Below are 13,810 nucleotides of genomic sequence, written 5' to 3'. Positions count from 1 at the left end.
CAAATCTATTTCAGTGAGCTAATTTTAATACTGAGGCTGCAATGACACCCAGAGGAGTTTTAAGCTTAAAGCAACTGTCAACAATACTCAACATAATAAGCATGTATATGTCATAATCTTTTTTTTGTCATACAAACATATATTTTATACTTGCACATGTAAATTCAAACATGTAAAAATGTATACAAAGCATTCCAAATATAAAAATTTTTTTTTTTTAAAGAGGAACTAAACTTAAAATCCCCAATAACACAAAAAATATACTTACCTTCCATCCCGCAGGGCAGTCCGATGCATCTGGAGGTCACTTCCATCGGGTTCCGTGTCGTCCCGGCATCCGTCTTCGGCCGTTGCTCCAGGCGCTGCCATTTTCACCTCTTTTTCTGGGTTCTTCTTCCTACGTCACCCGACCCAGGTGTGAGATCGGTTGATGTAGGTTGGAAAAAAACTTATTTTCCCTTTTCACAAATAGCCTCCTTCTGCGCCTGCCCAAAATACCCTGGCATGCGCAGAGGGAGCAAGAAAGAGCCTCCCGGGATGCGTGACGTAGGTATCCCGGCAGGCTTTGCGCTCCCATTCATTCTGGATTGCCTAGGCTATCGAGAATTTAAAAAAAAAAAAAAAGAATGCTGCACTTTAAAAAACAAACAACAGCATTTTTACTTTACATTAAAGGGTTGTCTACTCTTTTATGTAAAGTGAAAATTCTGAGTTTAGGTATGCTTTAAGTATCTAGATAGTAACAGCCATTCTACTGGATTTGTTCTGTAAAGTATAAAATGTTTTACTACTTATATAAGCAATTTTTAAAGTTCTGAGTGTCAGGAGCATGCCCCTAAATTTATGGTCACAAGGGTCACCTTAATGCAATAAACATGAAATATGTCTTGGTAGATACTGATTGTTCAAAAACATGATTTAGGATGTGAAAATTGTGAAACCACATTTTTTTGTTTTCCTAACCCTAAATATATGTGACAAATACATAAACTATATATAATTTTCAAATTGGTGAGGTGTAGTGGTAAAGTCTATGGTATGGTAATTGCAATTTGTTACTCACAAAAATGAAGAATCTTTTTGGGTAAACAGTGAAATGCTTCAGCATTTCAGAACAACTGACCACTACAGACTTAACTATGACAAGGATATATGAGAACTTTCAGAAATATATATGTTCCAGTGGCAATATTGAATGAAGCATTCCTTATGTCATTGTAGGATGGAATAATGCAAACTTATTTGTTCTCAAAGTAAAAATGAAAAATGTTTAATTGAAAAACAGTGGTAATTATGAGTGATTTTTTTAAAGTCAAGAATCATTAAGAATAATAAAATCATTAAATTTATTGGAATAAATCTTAAAAACATATAATTAACTACATAACTACATACAAATAGCTTATATAGATCAAATTGTACAACCATTTAACAACGTACACAAAATAAATCTCAACACATTTCACAGAACTGGTCTTCTTCTTCAGGAGTATATATTTATGTATTATACTTGGGATGTGGTACCTTAATATTTATTTTATAACAATATAGGGGATACTTCTGATACTTGCTAGTTTATGGATAGAGTAGTTGGAGTTTTTGCATCTCAGCTGTGAGTTTCTTACTGTCAATTTGCGTTAGGTCCTTGACTGTATCCAATATGAATTCATTGTTTTTGTTGGCCTTATTTAGTTGCCAAAAGGTTTTAAATATATTTATTAGCTGTTGTTTTATATTGTGCTGTGCTGTGACATATACATTTTAGTAATAGATCAGTTGAAATAGTTTGCTTTTTATCAAAGTTCTTAATATGGGGATAAGTCCATAAAGCTTAGGCTAGTGTGAGTTTAGTGTGATTACAGAACACTGCACAGTAAATACGGGCTGTCCTCCCCATCCACAAGCCCAATCCATTAATTATTTTGTTAACATGGTAAAGCAATAGGTAGAAATCCAAGCATTTATTTCCTGTGACATTACAACTACCAACTAGTATCTTTGAAAAATCCTGCAGCAGGGTGACGGTTCTTGAATAAGGAGGCAGGTCTGTGGATGGTGAGAAGGAGTTTTGCTTTGTTGCCATCAGTGCAAATGTATTTTTTTAATTGTTTTATTATTATTGTGTTCATATATCCAAATTGAGCCCAGCAGCTCATGCTACACTTTGTTCATTCTGCCTATTTTCCACTTAGATGAAGGACAGTTTCTAGGGAAACCTATTGACCTAACTGCATGTTTTTGAGGTGTGGGGGAAACCAGATGGCCCAGAGGAAACCAATGTGAACACCGGGAGAATATGCAAACTTCTTGCAGATAGTGTCCTGGCTCGGATTCAAACCTAGGACCCAGCGCTGTAGAGGCGAGAATCATCCATACAACCCAGCAAGCTTTCTTTTTCCTTCTGTGAGAAGCAATTATTTCTTGAGGTTCTGTATAAAAGTATTTAAAATTGTCTGGAACTGATTCTGAGAATTCTCCAAGTGAAGATGCAGTCAACAATAAAAATACAAATGCCCTGTGGCTGAAAAGATATGAGAAACTAAAAAAAATCCACACACATTTATAATACCACAAATTTAGAAATCAGGCAGGTAATCAGTGACAGTAGAACGAATGAGTGCTATACATACTGGACTGTTCTGTTCAATAGAGAGGGTCACCCAAGTCTCTCCTCTTCTATACAAATGTTCAGTGGTTGCCCCCTCTTGGTGCGTTATTGAACCTCCTGGATACAATGATGAACAATGTTGGTGGACCACTGTACCCAAACTAGAATTTTGATTGATAAAATCATAATCATAGTCTAGGGCCATATTTCTCCAGCAAGTGTATGTTGCCTTAGAGTACAACCTCCATCCCCATATTCAGGATCACAAGGCTGCACATAAAATAGTTCAAATGTGCTTTTAATTCTGGATTTAGTTGTTTGCCTGTTCCATAGGACTTAGGTCCAATAGTATATGCATATTAAACTCCTAACAATAAAAACTGGATAAGCTTGGCCTGATTGTGTGCTAAAATAATACAACAAACACCACTTTTGTACTTTTTATTAATTTCTGTTATTTACTATCTGACTTTTGACCTTATTCTGTACCTGAGAAGTTGTCTAATACTGATCTGAAACCTTCAGCTTTTGGAAGATTGCTGGCTTAGAGTAAGCTGGCAATACTTGTTCTGTATGTGCAGTAAGGATGAGCGAAATTAAGAAATGGGGGGGGGGGGGGATAAATATTTTCTTTAATATTTTTGCTATTTTGTGAATATAACTTGCTGACTTTAAAATTGAATTGCAATGCAACATACTATATTGTCACAAATTTGCTGAAGAAGTGAAATTGTAAGCATATAGTTTTTCTTTAAATATAGGTGAAAGTACAGTCAAAAAGCAACTATTTTAAAGCTGCCTAGCAAGGGGGCATCAGGAGGATATGTGGGGCCCAGTGAAACATTTTAATACCATGTAGTTTTCCATAAATTAAAGGTAAAATATATTCAGGAAAATGCATTTTTACCGTAAAACAACATTATTCTTTAGAAAAGAAATCAACTTTGAAAAATCACCTACCCATTCTTGATATGTACAACCCCAAATATCAGAATATTTCTCTAGATCATGTTTCACAACCAGTTCAGTGGAAGTCTAGGGTTCCTCCAGATGTTGCTAGGGGTTTCTGGAGCAATGAGCAATTTGTGCTTCTTAGGTCAGTTTAGGTGACACCTATGTTTATTTTGGCTATCTGTATGGTTGACATTCCTCCCACTGGCCAGCAACATTGAAGGCATTTTTATCACTAATCCCCACACCAATGTACTGTGAGTTGTGGATATAGTAATTACATCAGGGGTTCCCTGATGATCTGAAAGTTATTTCATGGGTTCCCCCATGTTAAAAAGGTCAAGAAACACTGCCCTAGACTGCGGTTGGATAAGCATGCAATATGAAATACTTAGGCAATACAATGCAAGATAAATGGTAAATCTACAGTAAATCAAAGTGCTTTTGTCAGACCTAATAAATCTAGGTTGTGGATGACAAAATGATCTATTTCCCTGATTTGTATTGTAGTATCATTAAACACAAGATAAACTGAGAGTGTGCAAACTGAGAGTAAAGGTCACTTTTTTACCTCACGCTTCACAGGCTAGTCTCTGCTTATTACATTTATCTATAATCCATCCACTCGGTCATTATTATCCCACTTCTGTTTCTGCTGCTTGGTCTAAATGATGGCAGCAAATAAATAACTCTCCCTACATAATATCCAGCTGCACAGTATTGTCTTTATGTTAAAATATATTACCTCTAAAGGAAGCTGTTTTTAAAAAAAAAAAAAATAACCCCATCCAGATCCTAGATGCCGACTCAAGCCCTGTACGGATGTCACATTACTGTCACTGGAAACATTGTTTCATGATCATGATCAGTGCTGTACACTAGCTTTTCGAGATCGGGTTTTTCAGGGTTTCATCGATCCATCAAGAGAGATTGAGGAACGATGTAAGAGGACCATCGCACACATGCTAGATTTTTGAGACCTTCATCTGGCATGTGTCCAAAACTTCAGACCCCTTTACACTGCTGCCTATGTAGGATTCAGCAAATAATACAGTATTTATTGACTCATGCACCAACCTGGCTGGTTCGTAGAACCTGACTTTTGGAATATTCCCATTTTTTGTGATGACACATGGGCAACTTAGTATAGTCATGTAAATAAAGGATTGACAGGAACGGGCTATAGTGGCAAACAATAATACATTTTACTCATGTGTTAGGTATACAATGTAACAACTTAAAGACCAGCAGTAGCAATAGATAAAGCTAGGCTTAACAAATAAGCATGTCATCATTAAAATGTCAGGTCGTTTCCGACGTGTATCGCCACGTGGCTTCATCAGGAGAGGTAGAGACTTATAATTGGGAATTGAATGATTGGTCCAATATGAATGGTTAGTACAGAGGAAGATGTGTACTATGACTGTCAAATGGAAGGAAGTGAAGTATTTGGGGAACACTTACTAAGACACATTAGGTAACAGAGTATAATTTTTCTGTACATTCCAGCAAAATACAAAATTCAACCCTCTGCCTAGGTTCGAAATGACATGGTTTTCTTTTTTCTTTTTTTTTTGTTAGCTTGTCACAGCAATGAACGGAGGTCTGCTAGGCTTCTAATCCATTTAGGAATTCAATGTTTCAAAATAAGATAAAAATAATTGTACTTGCTTTTCTGTTTTACTTTTATATGCAAAATAACACTAACTAGGCCTTAAAATATTACCATGCATATTATGGTTACAGAACCGAACAAACCCTGCATAACTACACATCATGTTAAATTCCTAATCAGTTTTTTCCAAGTCTATTCAGTGATATGGAAAATGAAAAAGAATTGCATGCATAGCTTCTTTAATTTTTACAATAGTGTTTAATTACAACCTAATTATGATAAAGCACTGTGACAAAATGCAGTTCTGGGACAATTATTCAACAATTATCTTTCAAGAATATCAAGTAAAAATCTTTAGTTCATTATTAACAAAACATTCCCTAGGCTGAACAAAACTTGTAAGTGTAGTTCCAAGGAGGCTATCTCATTTTCATTATGACCTTGAAGTGGCTTTCAAAAGCAGACTTTCATCCAACAAGTTAAAGCATTTTTTTTAATCTCTACTTATTTTAGAGTAGTTCATACTAAAATAAATCATATGATGAAAATGTTAAAAAAGTGTGTGTTTTGCTTGCAAATCAAAGTGAAATAAAGCTTTAAAGTTCATTTGCATTGGGATTTGCCTCATTGGCCTATTCTCATTAATGGGCACATGCCTCCTTTTTTCTTCAACACTCAGGCTCCAAGGCTCTGGTTTTATCATTGAAAAAAAATGAAAGACATCTGACAATAATATTGTCTATAATATGTTTAATATATGGTTAGGTACTCCTGAGGCTTATGCACACCATCAGAATGTGGGATTCCAAATTAAGCAAATTGAGTACCAACAAGTCCATCAGAACTAGAACCAGATATATAATTGTTTTAAAGAGGCATAAACCCTTCACTTATAAAGTGATAGCTGTAAGAGATACAACAATTCTGTGCATGGTTTGGTAATAGTTACATCATTCTTTCAAATATTTACATCTTAAACCTTGCTGCCAGCACTACCTTTAGCAATTTGCCATAGATTTATTTCCAATCATCATCTAAGCACATTGATCTAGACGAGGTCCACTGTTTTACGCAGAGCAATCTTTCATTCTGAAAAGCTTAGTAACTATAATCATATTTCCGTGCAGAGCCTGGCACAGATTATGAACAAAGCAATGTAAACAGAACGTTTCACCAAAGGCTTAAGAAGGATTAGTGGGCTTCGGTGGAGAGGAATACCAAGTAGTAAATTAATTGAATCTAGTTTATATTGTGTATAGTTTATATATAAATATATATATTTTATATGGCACACTAACATTTTAATGATAGAACAAAAATAACATCTATGATTTATGTACATAGTATGAATGAATATATATATTTATATATATATATATATAAATATATATATTCATTCATACTATGTACATAAATCATGGATGTTATTTTTGTAACTGTTACTCTGCAAATTGTAAAAAGCAGGGCTTTGCTTTAAAAGAATATTTGATGCCATGTATTTAGTGCAGGGAAGAACTGTCCGATATGAGGGTGCAGGGCAAATGAACACTGCAAGTTCTGCTTTAATGCCTCGATCTGAACAGTAACCAAATCATTATTTTTTCACCTCTACTCCTCCGCAAAGATAACGGGGAAAGTGGAAGGGAGGCTGGGCATATGTAATGGTTGTGGTACAGCCTATAATTCTACTTTAAGGTAATAAGAGCTCCCACTATTATTTTATATACTGCATGTCCCTGCATGTCCTCATCATCTTTAAATGTTTCCCCTCCTGGTTTAGGTGTTATAAAATAATTAGTAGATCTTTCGTACATGATGGAATTGTTCATAGTAGCAAAGTTCTGGTCAGATAAAGCAAAACTACTTTCCAATATTATTTCTAGTTTATGTTCAAACTCTGCTGTGCTTCTGTTGGATAATTGACAACTAAAATTGCACACATCAAAAAAATCTCCCACAGACACACAATTCATATTACAATAGAAAGGAGTGCTCCTACTTTATCAGTAGTCACTGTGAAATGTATTATAAGTATCAGCACTGTGTAATATGTTGGCGCTGTATAAATCCTGTTTATTATTATTTAATATTAATAATCATAACAATAATATAGACTTTATTATTATTATTATTAATATTATTAATAATATTATTATTATTATTAATAATAATAATAATAATACTAATAATAAATAGGATTTATATAGCGTCAACATATTACTTAGCACTGTACATTAAATAGGGGTTGCAAATGACAGACAAATACAGACAGTGACACAGGAGGAGGAGAGGACCCTGCCCCGAAGAGCTTACAATCTAGGAGGTGGAGGAATTTACACATAATAGGAGGGGAGATATGTAGTGGTGGGATGTAGTAATGGTTTCAAAAGACAGATGAAGATGGGTGGGCAAGTTTGGAAAAATGGGTTTTGTGTGCTCTTTTAAATGAGCAGAAAGTAGGAGCAAACCGAATAGGAACGAGGAAGACCATTCCAGAGAGTTGGGGCAGCTCTAGAGAAGTCTTGTATCCGTGCATGTGATGAGGTTATGAGTGAGGAGTTCAGTAGTAGGTCATTGGTACTTTTTTACCAGGTCAGAAAGATAAGTGGGACAAGAACTGTGGAGGAATTTGAAGGTAAAACACAGGAGCTTGAATTTGAGTCTAAGCAGAGGAAAGATCAAGGAGAAGGAGCAGGGAAAAGTTGCCTTGAGACTTAGCTCTGATGAGGTCATTGGCCACATTAGTAAGGCCTGTTTCAGTGGAATAGGCAGCTTTAAAACCAGACTGGAGAGGGTCTTTAAGTTCCACACATAAAAAGGGAAATCTTACATTCCCTAAACATCCACTCGTGGGCATGTTCAAGGTTCTTGTGTTTCGATGGCAGTAATGTTTGATTGAATGTCAGATTCCCTGTTGTATAAATAGAATCCTTTGAAATGAATGACATAAACAAAAAGATATCAGAAAATATATATATTTCTTACTCCCTATAGGCTCCACTGATTTGTTTCCCTACAAGTTGGAGAACCAATATACTCCTTTCTGAAAGTTTAACAAAACAACTTTTCACCTACTATCCATGCAAAGTTCACACTTCAAACTAGCCTTGTTTAATATTCGTTTTACAGCTTTCCATCTTTTTTAATTGTTTTTGATAGCCTCCTGAGTAGGGAATTTAGCTGTAACAGTTTGTTCATTAAAAAAGTTGAAATAAACCCTTTGAAAATAAAAATAAATGAAGTCACAGTTTAAAAAAAGTGTGCTAAATTGATTGTATGAATTATTGAAGTTTTAAGTGCTAGAGGTCATATTTTCATACTTTATAGGTTTAATGTTTTCCTTCCACTAGATGGCAGCAAGAAAGTGTTTTATTTTCAGCAACTTAAACTCAAAATATATTCTTTAAAAATGATTATGGAGGAAATGTGCATTGCTTTCTTAAGGTACAAGTAAGATGTACTGTGGAAATAGAAGGGCAAAACATTCTCAATTAAAAAAAAAAAAAAAAAAACTTGGGCTGCATAGTGTTCTTCAAATAAATAATTTGCAAGATTTAAAAGGAGTAATATTCCTTTAGCACACAATGCATATTTTGTAGTGCAAGCACAGATTCAGAGAGAGATAAGTAAACAGCAATGATGTTGTGAGACATGTTAAACGATCTCTAGCATGACTGTATATACACATATATTATGCAATGATGGTTTATAGTTATTTAATGATGCATTTTGTCTTTAGGAATTAGGACTTATGTAATAAACAACTAGATTTAAAAGATTCATAATTTTATCTTTACGTTTATAGCGAGCTTTGTAACAATACATGCAGGTCATGGAGAATGTGTGGAAGTGGTTTCAGCCCTGCAGGAGCCCTGAGGGCTTGGAGATGTGGTTTGGAAATCTGCAGCCCCTTTTATTATACATAGGTAGAAAAGAATAAATCTTTAAAAACCAGTCTGTTGTTTCTGCCTAGGAAAAACCATGTTGATTCTATAAATTGTATTGTTTTTTTTTAAGTTTATACTTTAAAGTGGACCATTTTTTTATTCCAATTATCCCCTGCCCTTCCCCTGTGACACCTAAATCTTTACTAGCCTATTTTATACTCCTACATATTTCAGAAAGTCTCTCCCTCAGTAGATTAAAGCCTCTGTTTGTAACAAGTAACCTAATTGCCAACAAGGTAGGTGATCATCAAAAGATTTTTGGGTAAAATTTTGTACTATATTATACTGCAGTAGACACTATGGACAACTAAGCCATATTTGCTTACTACATACATGGCCACCCCAGGAATTTGTAGTATTTCAATTATGCTAATATTAGTAAGCTGATCTCCAGGATACAGCCTATCATAAAAAAATGGTTTAATAATAAAAATTCTGTTTAAAATGAATTTTCAATCACCTAAAGCTGTAAGTTAGTTTTACGTGACATTTCAGCCTTTCAAGTGGTCCTTATTTGGACTTGAAAGAAGACTGCCCAGTGTTGGCACTCGCACCCAAAATAGTCCAGGGTCCTGCAGGATGGATTTATGTATTTATATCTTCTATGAAAAAGTAAAGACAAAAAATCCCTGCCAAGTGTCTTAAAGGGGGGATTTTGATTCTTGTGTATGAAAAGTTTAAAGGGTAGCAATCACACTTGAAACAAACTGTTCCTATGTTGTGAGCTTCGTGTAATAGTATTTAAAAGCACATGAACTTACAATGGTCCAAATGTAGATATAGCAATAAATGTAGCTTGCAGTATAGAGAACTTTATATTCCATTTGAGAATTGATTGATAGCTACCCTGGGGCTGGAAACGCACCCCAACATTTATTTGCTTGACATGTTCTTCATTCTTATTCCAAACTTTTGAAAAGCATGTCAATACATGTTATAACACATGTCAAGTAAAAGTAATTACAGCACATTTTAAAACACACAGGAATGCTAGGCGGTGTGCCTATGACTATCATTTTCATTGATTTTAGTAAAAAACACACCAAAAATGTAATATGTCTTTCTGGACTAAACAATTAATTGCTGCTAAATTTTGTAGCACGATTGAGTTACTGAACATCATTCTGACCTAATGGAGCTTTACACGGCAATACAGTATTCTATAAGCATGAAGGCTGAACAGATGCTGCTGGCTATGAATGCATATTACACCTTTTGAGGTTTGGTATAATTCATTTTAACACAAAGACTGCTTTTATAGATATAAGCTTACAGTTCAGTCATGGAAATATTTTGTCTTATGTGAACACTGTACAAATAATAGCAAGGCAAATGTTGTACTTTACAAATACAATGAACAATAATAATCATAGAAATATGCATTTAAATTATAATATTAAAAATAACAATAGTAATAAATTCTATTCATTAAAGTTGACTGTGTGCAGAAAATAAATGTGGTGTCATTGGCACAACACAGACAAGGGTAAACGTTGTTACATCGATTTACGGAATTAAATCCTTTCCATGTACATAAAACATTAATAAAATTGGATAGCTTATGGCAAATGTCTCTGTCAAAGTGATACTGTTGTAAAACTGATTATGTGTCGGTAGTTAGTATAACTGTGAACTGAACACTCCAGCAGTTAATTCATAGCTTGCCGTTGATAAAAAGCTTATCACAAACAAAGCAGCTGTATAGACATTTTCTTCATTCTTTTTGTTTGGAGACTAATTTTGTGTTCAGAGTTAGAATATATCAATGACATCAGCAACCAGAAAAGGTTAGTTTAAAATTAATTCTCACTGTTATGTTATTTCTGCCATACATGCTTATCACAGTGAAGATTTGTATCAATTAGTTTACATGCAAAAAAATTAACTGATTGATGTTTGTGTTATTGACTGCGTGGGGTGAGTGTAAAATGTGAGGCAGTTTACCCATCTTGTAGTAGTTGGCCTTGGTAGAATTGCTCATATAATTTTTGTCATAAAAATTCTCAATATGTCTGTAAAGTTTTTATTTATCTGGGTCATGGTGTACTTAATAGAAGTCACATTCAGCTGGCCTTGTTCTGTTGTTTCTGGATATCCATGTGTAGCAGCTATGTGTAATAGTGCAGCAAATGAAGATTGGCATTACCTTAAAAGCATACTGTGGTTGCCAAACTGGGATTTGTCCTGTTTAAGGCTCATACTGTGAAACACGTGGTTAAGTAATTGATCAATTTGAAAGTATTTTTGTTATTGATTGGAAGTGCAGAAAACATTTTTATTCCAGTGATCCCATTGCTATGTTTAGTTATTTCACAAATTCACAGGCATTTAGATATTTGTCTAAGGCTAATTTCCAATTGGCTGTTTTACCACCACTGTGGTTTACTGCTGTCATTCTGTCCTCAACAGCCCCAAAACTCTAGTTACTATTGGAACAAAATGAAGCTGTTGAATTCACTTTTTGGTAATGGTGTTTGGTTGCTGGGCAGTTTTTGAGAAATTCTAAGCGTCATCTCAGGGCAGTCTGACATTCAGACCACTTACACCACTGACATTCAGACCTTCAACCTCTTTAGCAAACTCTCCTAATGCTTATCGAAAATACTATTTAATGCTCCCAAATGTCTGATGACTTAAAATTGGTGCAGATAAAGCAGATACAATTTTTACTTTATTTAAAAAGATAGCTAACACTTTTATATAAAGAAAAACTTTTTTTGATTTAAGAGAAGATCCCCCTTACACCTAAGACTGAAAGGGAAACCTAGAGGCAGCTGCAGGCTACTCAGTGGCTTTTGTCTAAAGTAAAAAAGTTCCAATCTTACACATGTGCCTTTGAACTTACCCTAACATTACTGTTTGAGCTCATGCAGGGGCCTGGACACACAGGTGCTGGTCTACATTCATCCCTGCAGCAATAAGAGGTCTATTTCTGCCTAAAAGAATTTATTACAGTTAGGTCCATAAATATTTGGACAGAGACAACTTTTTTTCTAATTTTGGTTCTGTACATTACCACAATTATTTTAAATGAAACAACTCAGATGCAGTTGAACTGCAGACTTTCAGCTTTAATTTAGTGGGTTGAACAAAACCATTGGATATAAATGTGCAGGACTAAAGCCTTTTTTACACAATCACTTCATTTCTGGGGCTCAAAAGTAATTGGACAATTGACTCAAAGGATATTTTATGGGCTGGTGTGGGCAATTCCTTCGTTATGTCATTATCAATTGGGCAGATAAAAGGCCTGGAGTTGATTTGGGGGGGGGGGGTTGCTTGTATGTGGAAGATTTTGCTGTGAACAGACAACATGCGGTCAAAGGAGCTCTCCATGCAGGTGAAACAAGCCATCCTTATGCTGCAAGAACAAAAAACACCCATCCGAGAAATTGCTACAATATTAGGAGTGACAAAATGTACAGTTTGGTACATCATGAGAAAGAAACAAGGCACTGGTGAGCTCAGCAATACCAAAAGACCTGGATGTGCACGGAAGACAACAGTGGTGGATGATCGCAGAATCATTTCCATGGTGAAGAGAAACCCCTTCACAACAGCCAACCAAGTGAAAAACACTCTCCAGGAAGTAGGCGTATCAATATCAAAGTCTACCATAAAGAGAAGACTGCATGAAAGTAAATACAGAGGGTGCACTGCAAGGTGCAAGCCACTCATAAGCCTCAAGAATAGAAAGGCTAGATTGGACTTTGCCCAAATACTTCTAAAAAAGCCAGCACAGTTCTGGAAAATCATTCTTAGGACAGATGAAACCAAGATCAACCTTTACCAGAATGATGGCAAGAAAAAAGTATGGAGAAGTCGTGGAACAGCTCATGATCCAAAGCATAGCACATCATCTGTAAAACATGGTGGAGGCAGTGTGATGGCTTGGGCGTGCATGGCTGCCATGGCACTGGGACACTAGTGTTTATCCATGATATGACACAGGACAGAAGCAGCCAAATGAATTCTGAGGTGTTCAGAGACATACTGTCTGCTCAAATCCAGCTAAATGCAGTCACATTGATTGGGAGGCGTTTCATAATACAGATGGACAATGACCCATAACATACAGCCAAAGCAACCCAGGAGTTTATTAAAGCAAAGAAGTGGAATATTCTTGAATGACCAAGTCAGTCACCTGATCTGAACCCAGTTGAGCATGCATTTCACTTGCTGAAGACTAAACTTCGGACAGAAAGGCCCACAAACAAACAGCAACTGAAAGCTGCTGCAGAGAAGGCCTGGCAGAGCATTAAAAAAGAGTTGTTTCATTTAAAATGAATTGTGGTAATGTACAGAACCAAAATTAGAAAAAAGTTGTCTCTGTCCAAATATTAATTGACCTAACTCCTTGTATGTCCTTTGCACTGTTGTACACCTGTTCTTCCACACAGAGAAGAAGTCTAAACATGTTCATTTTTCTTAGCCTATCTCAACAGTGCTAAAATATATAATTTAAGGACCAGTCCATTCAAAGCATTATAGCCCAGTTCTGACCACATAATCAATTTAAACCCGTTGGAACAATTGTATGTATTAAGTAATATTACAATGCCTACCACAAGTATTTGGAGTGAAGAAAAGGAGTTCAGATCTCTCTCATTATTTCGGTTATATTTAAACTTTGGATAGCCCAGGGGGTTTATCATTGGTCCAGACGTAACTGTAGATTTAGCAGCCTTT

Source organism: Pyxicephalus adspersus, chromosome 1 (genome assembly GCF_032062135.1).
Source record: "Pyxicephalus adspersus chromosome 1, UCB_Pads_2.0, whole genome shotgun sequence".
NCBI classification, from domain to species: domain Eukaryota; kingdom Metazoa; phylum Chordata; class Amphibia; order Anura; family Pyxicephalidae; genus Pyxicephalus; species Pyxicephalus adspersus.
The sequence above is the reverse complement of the archived record's forward strand: the minus strand, read 5'-3'. Positions refer to the sequence as shown.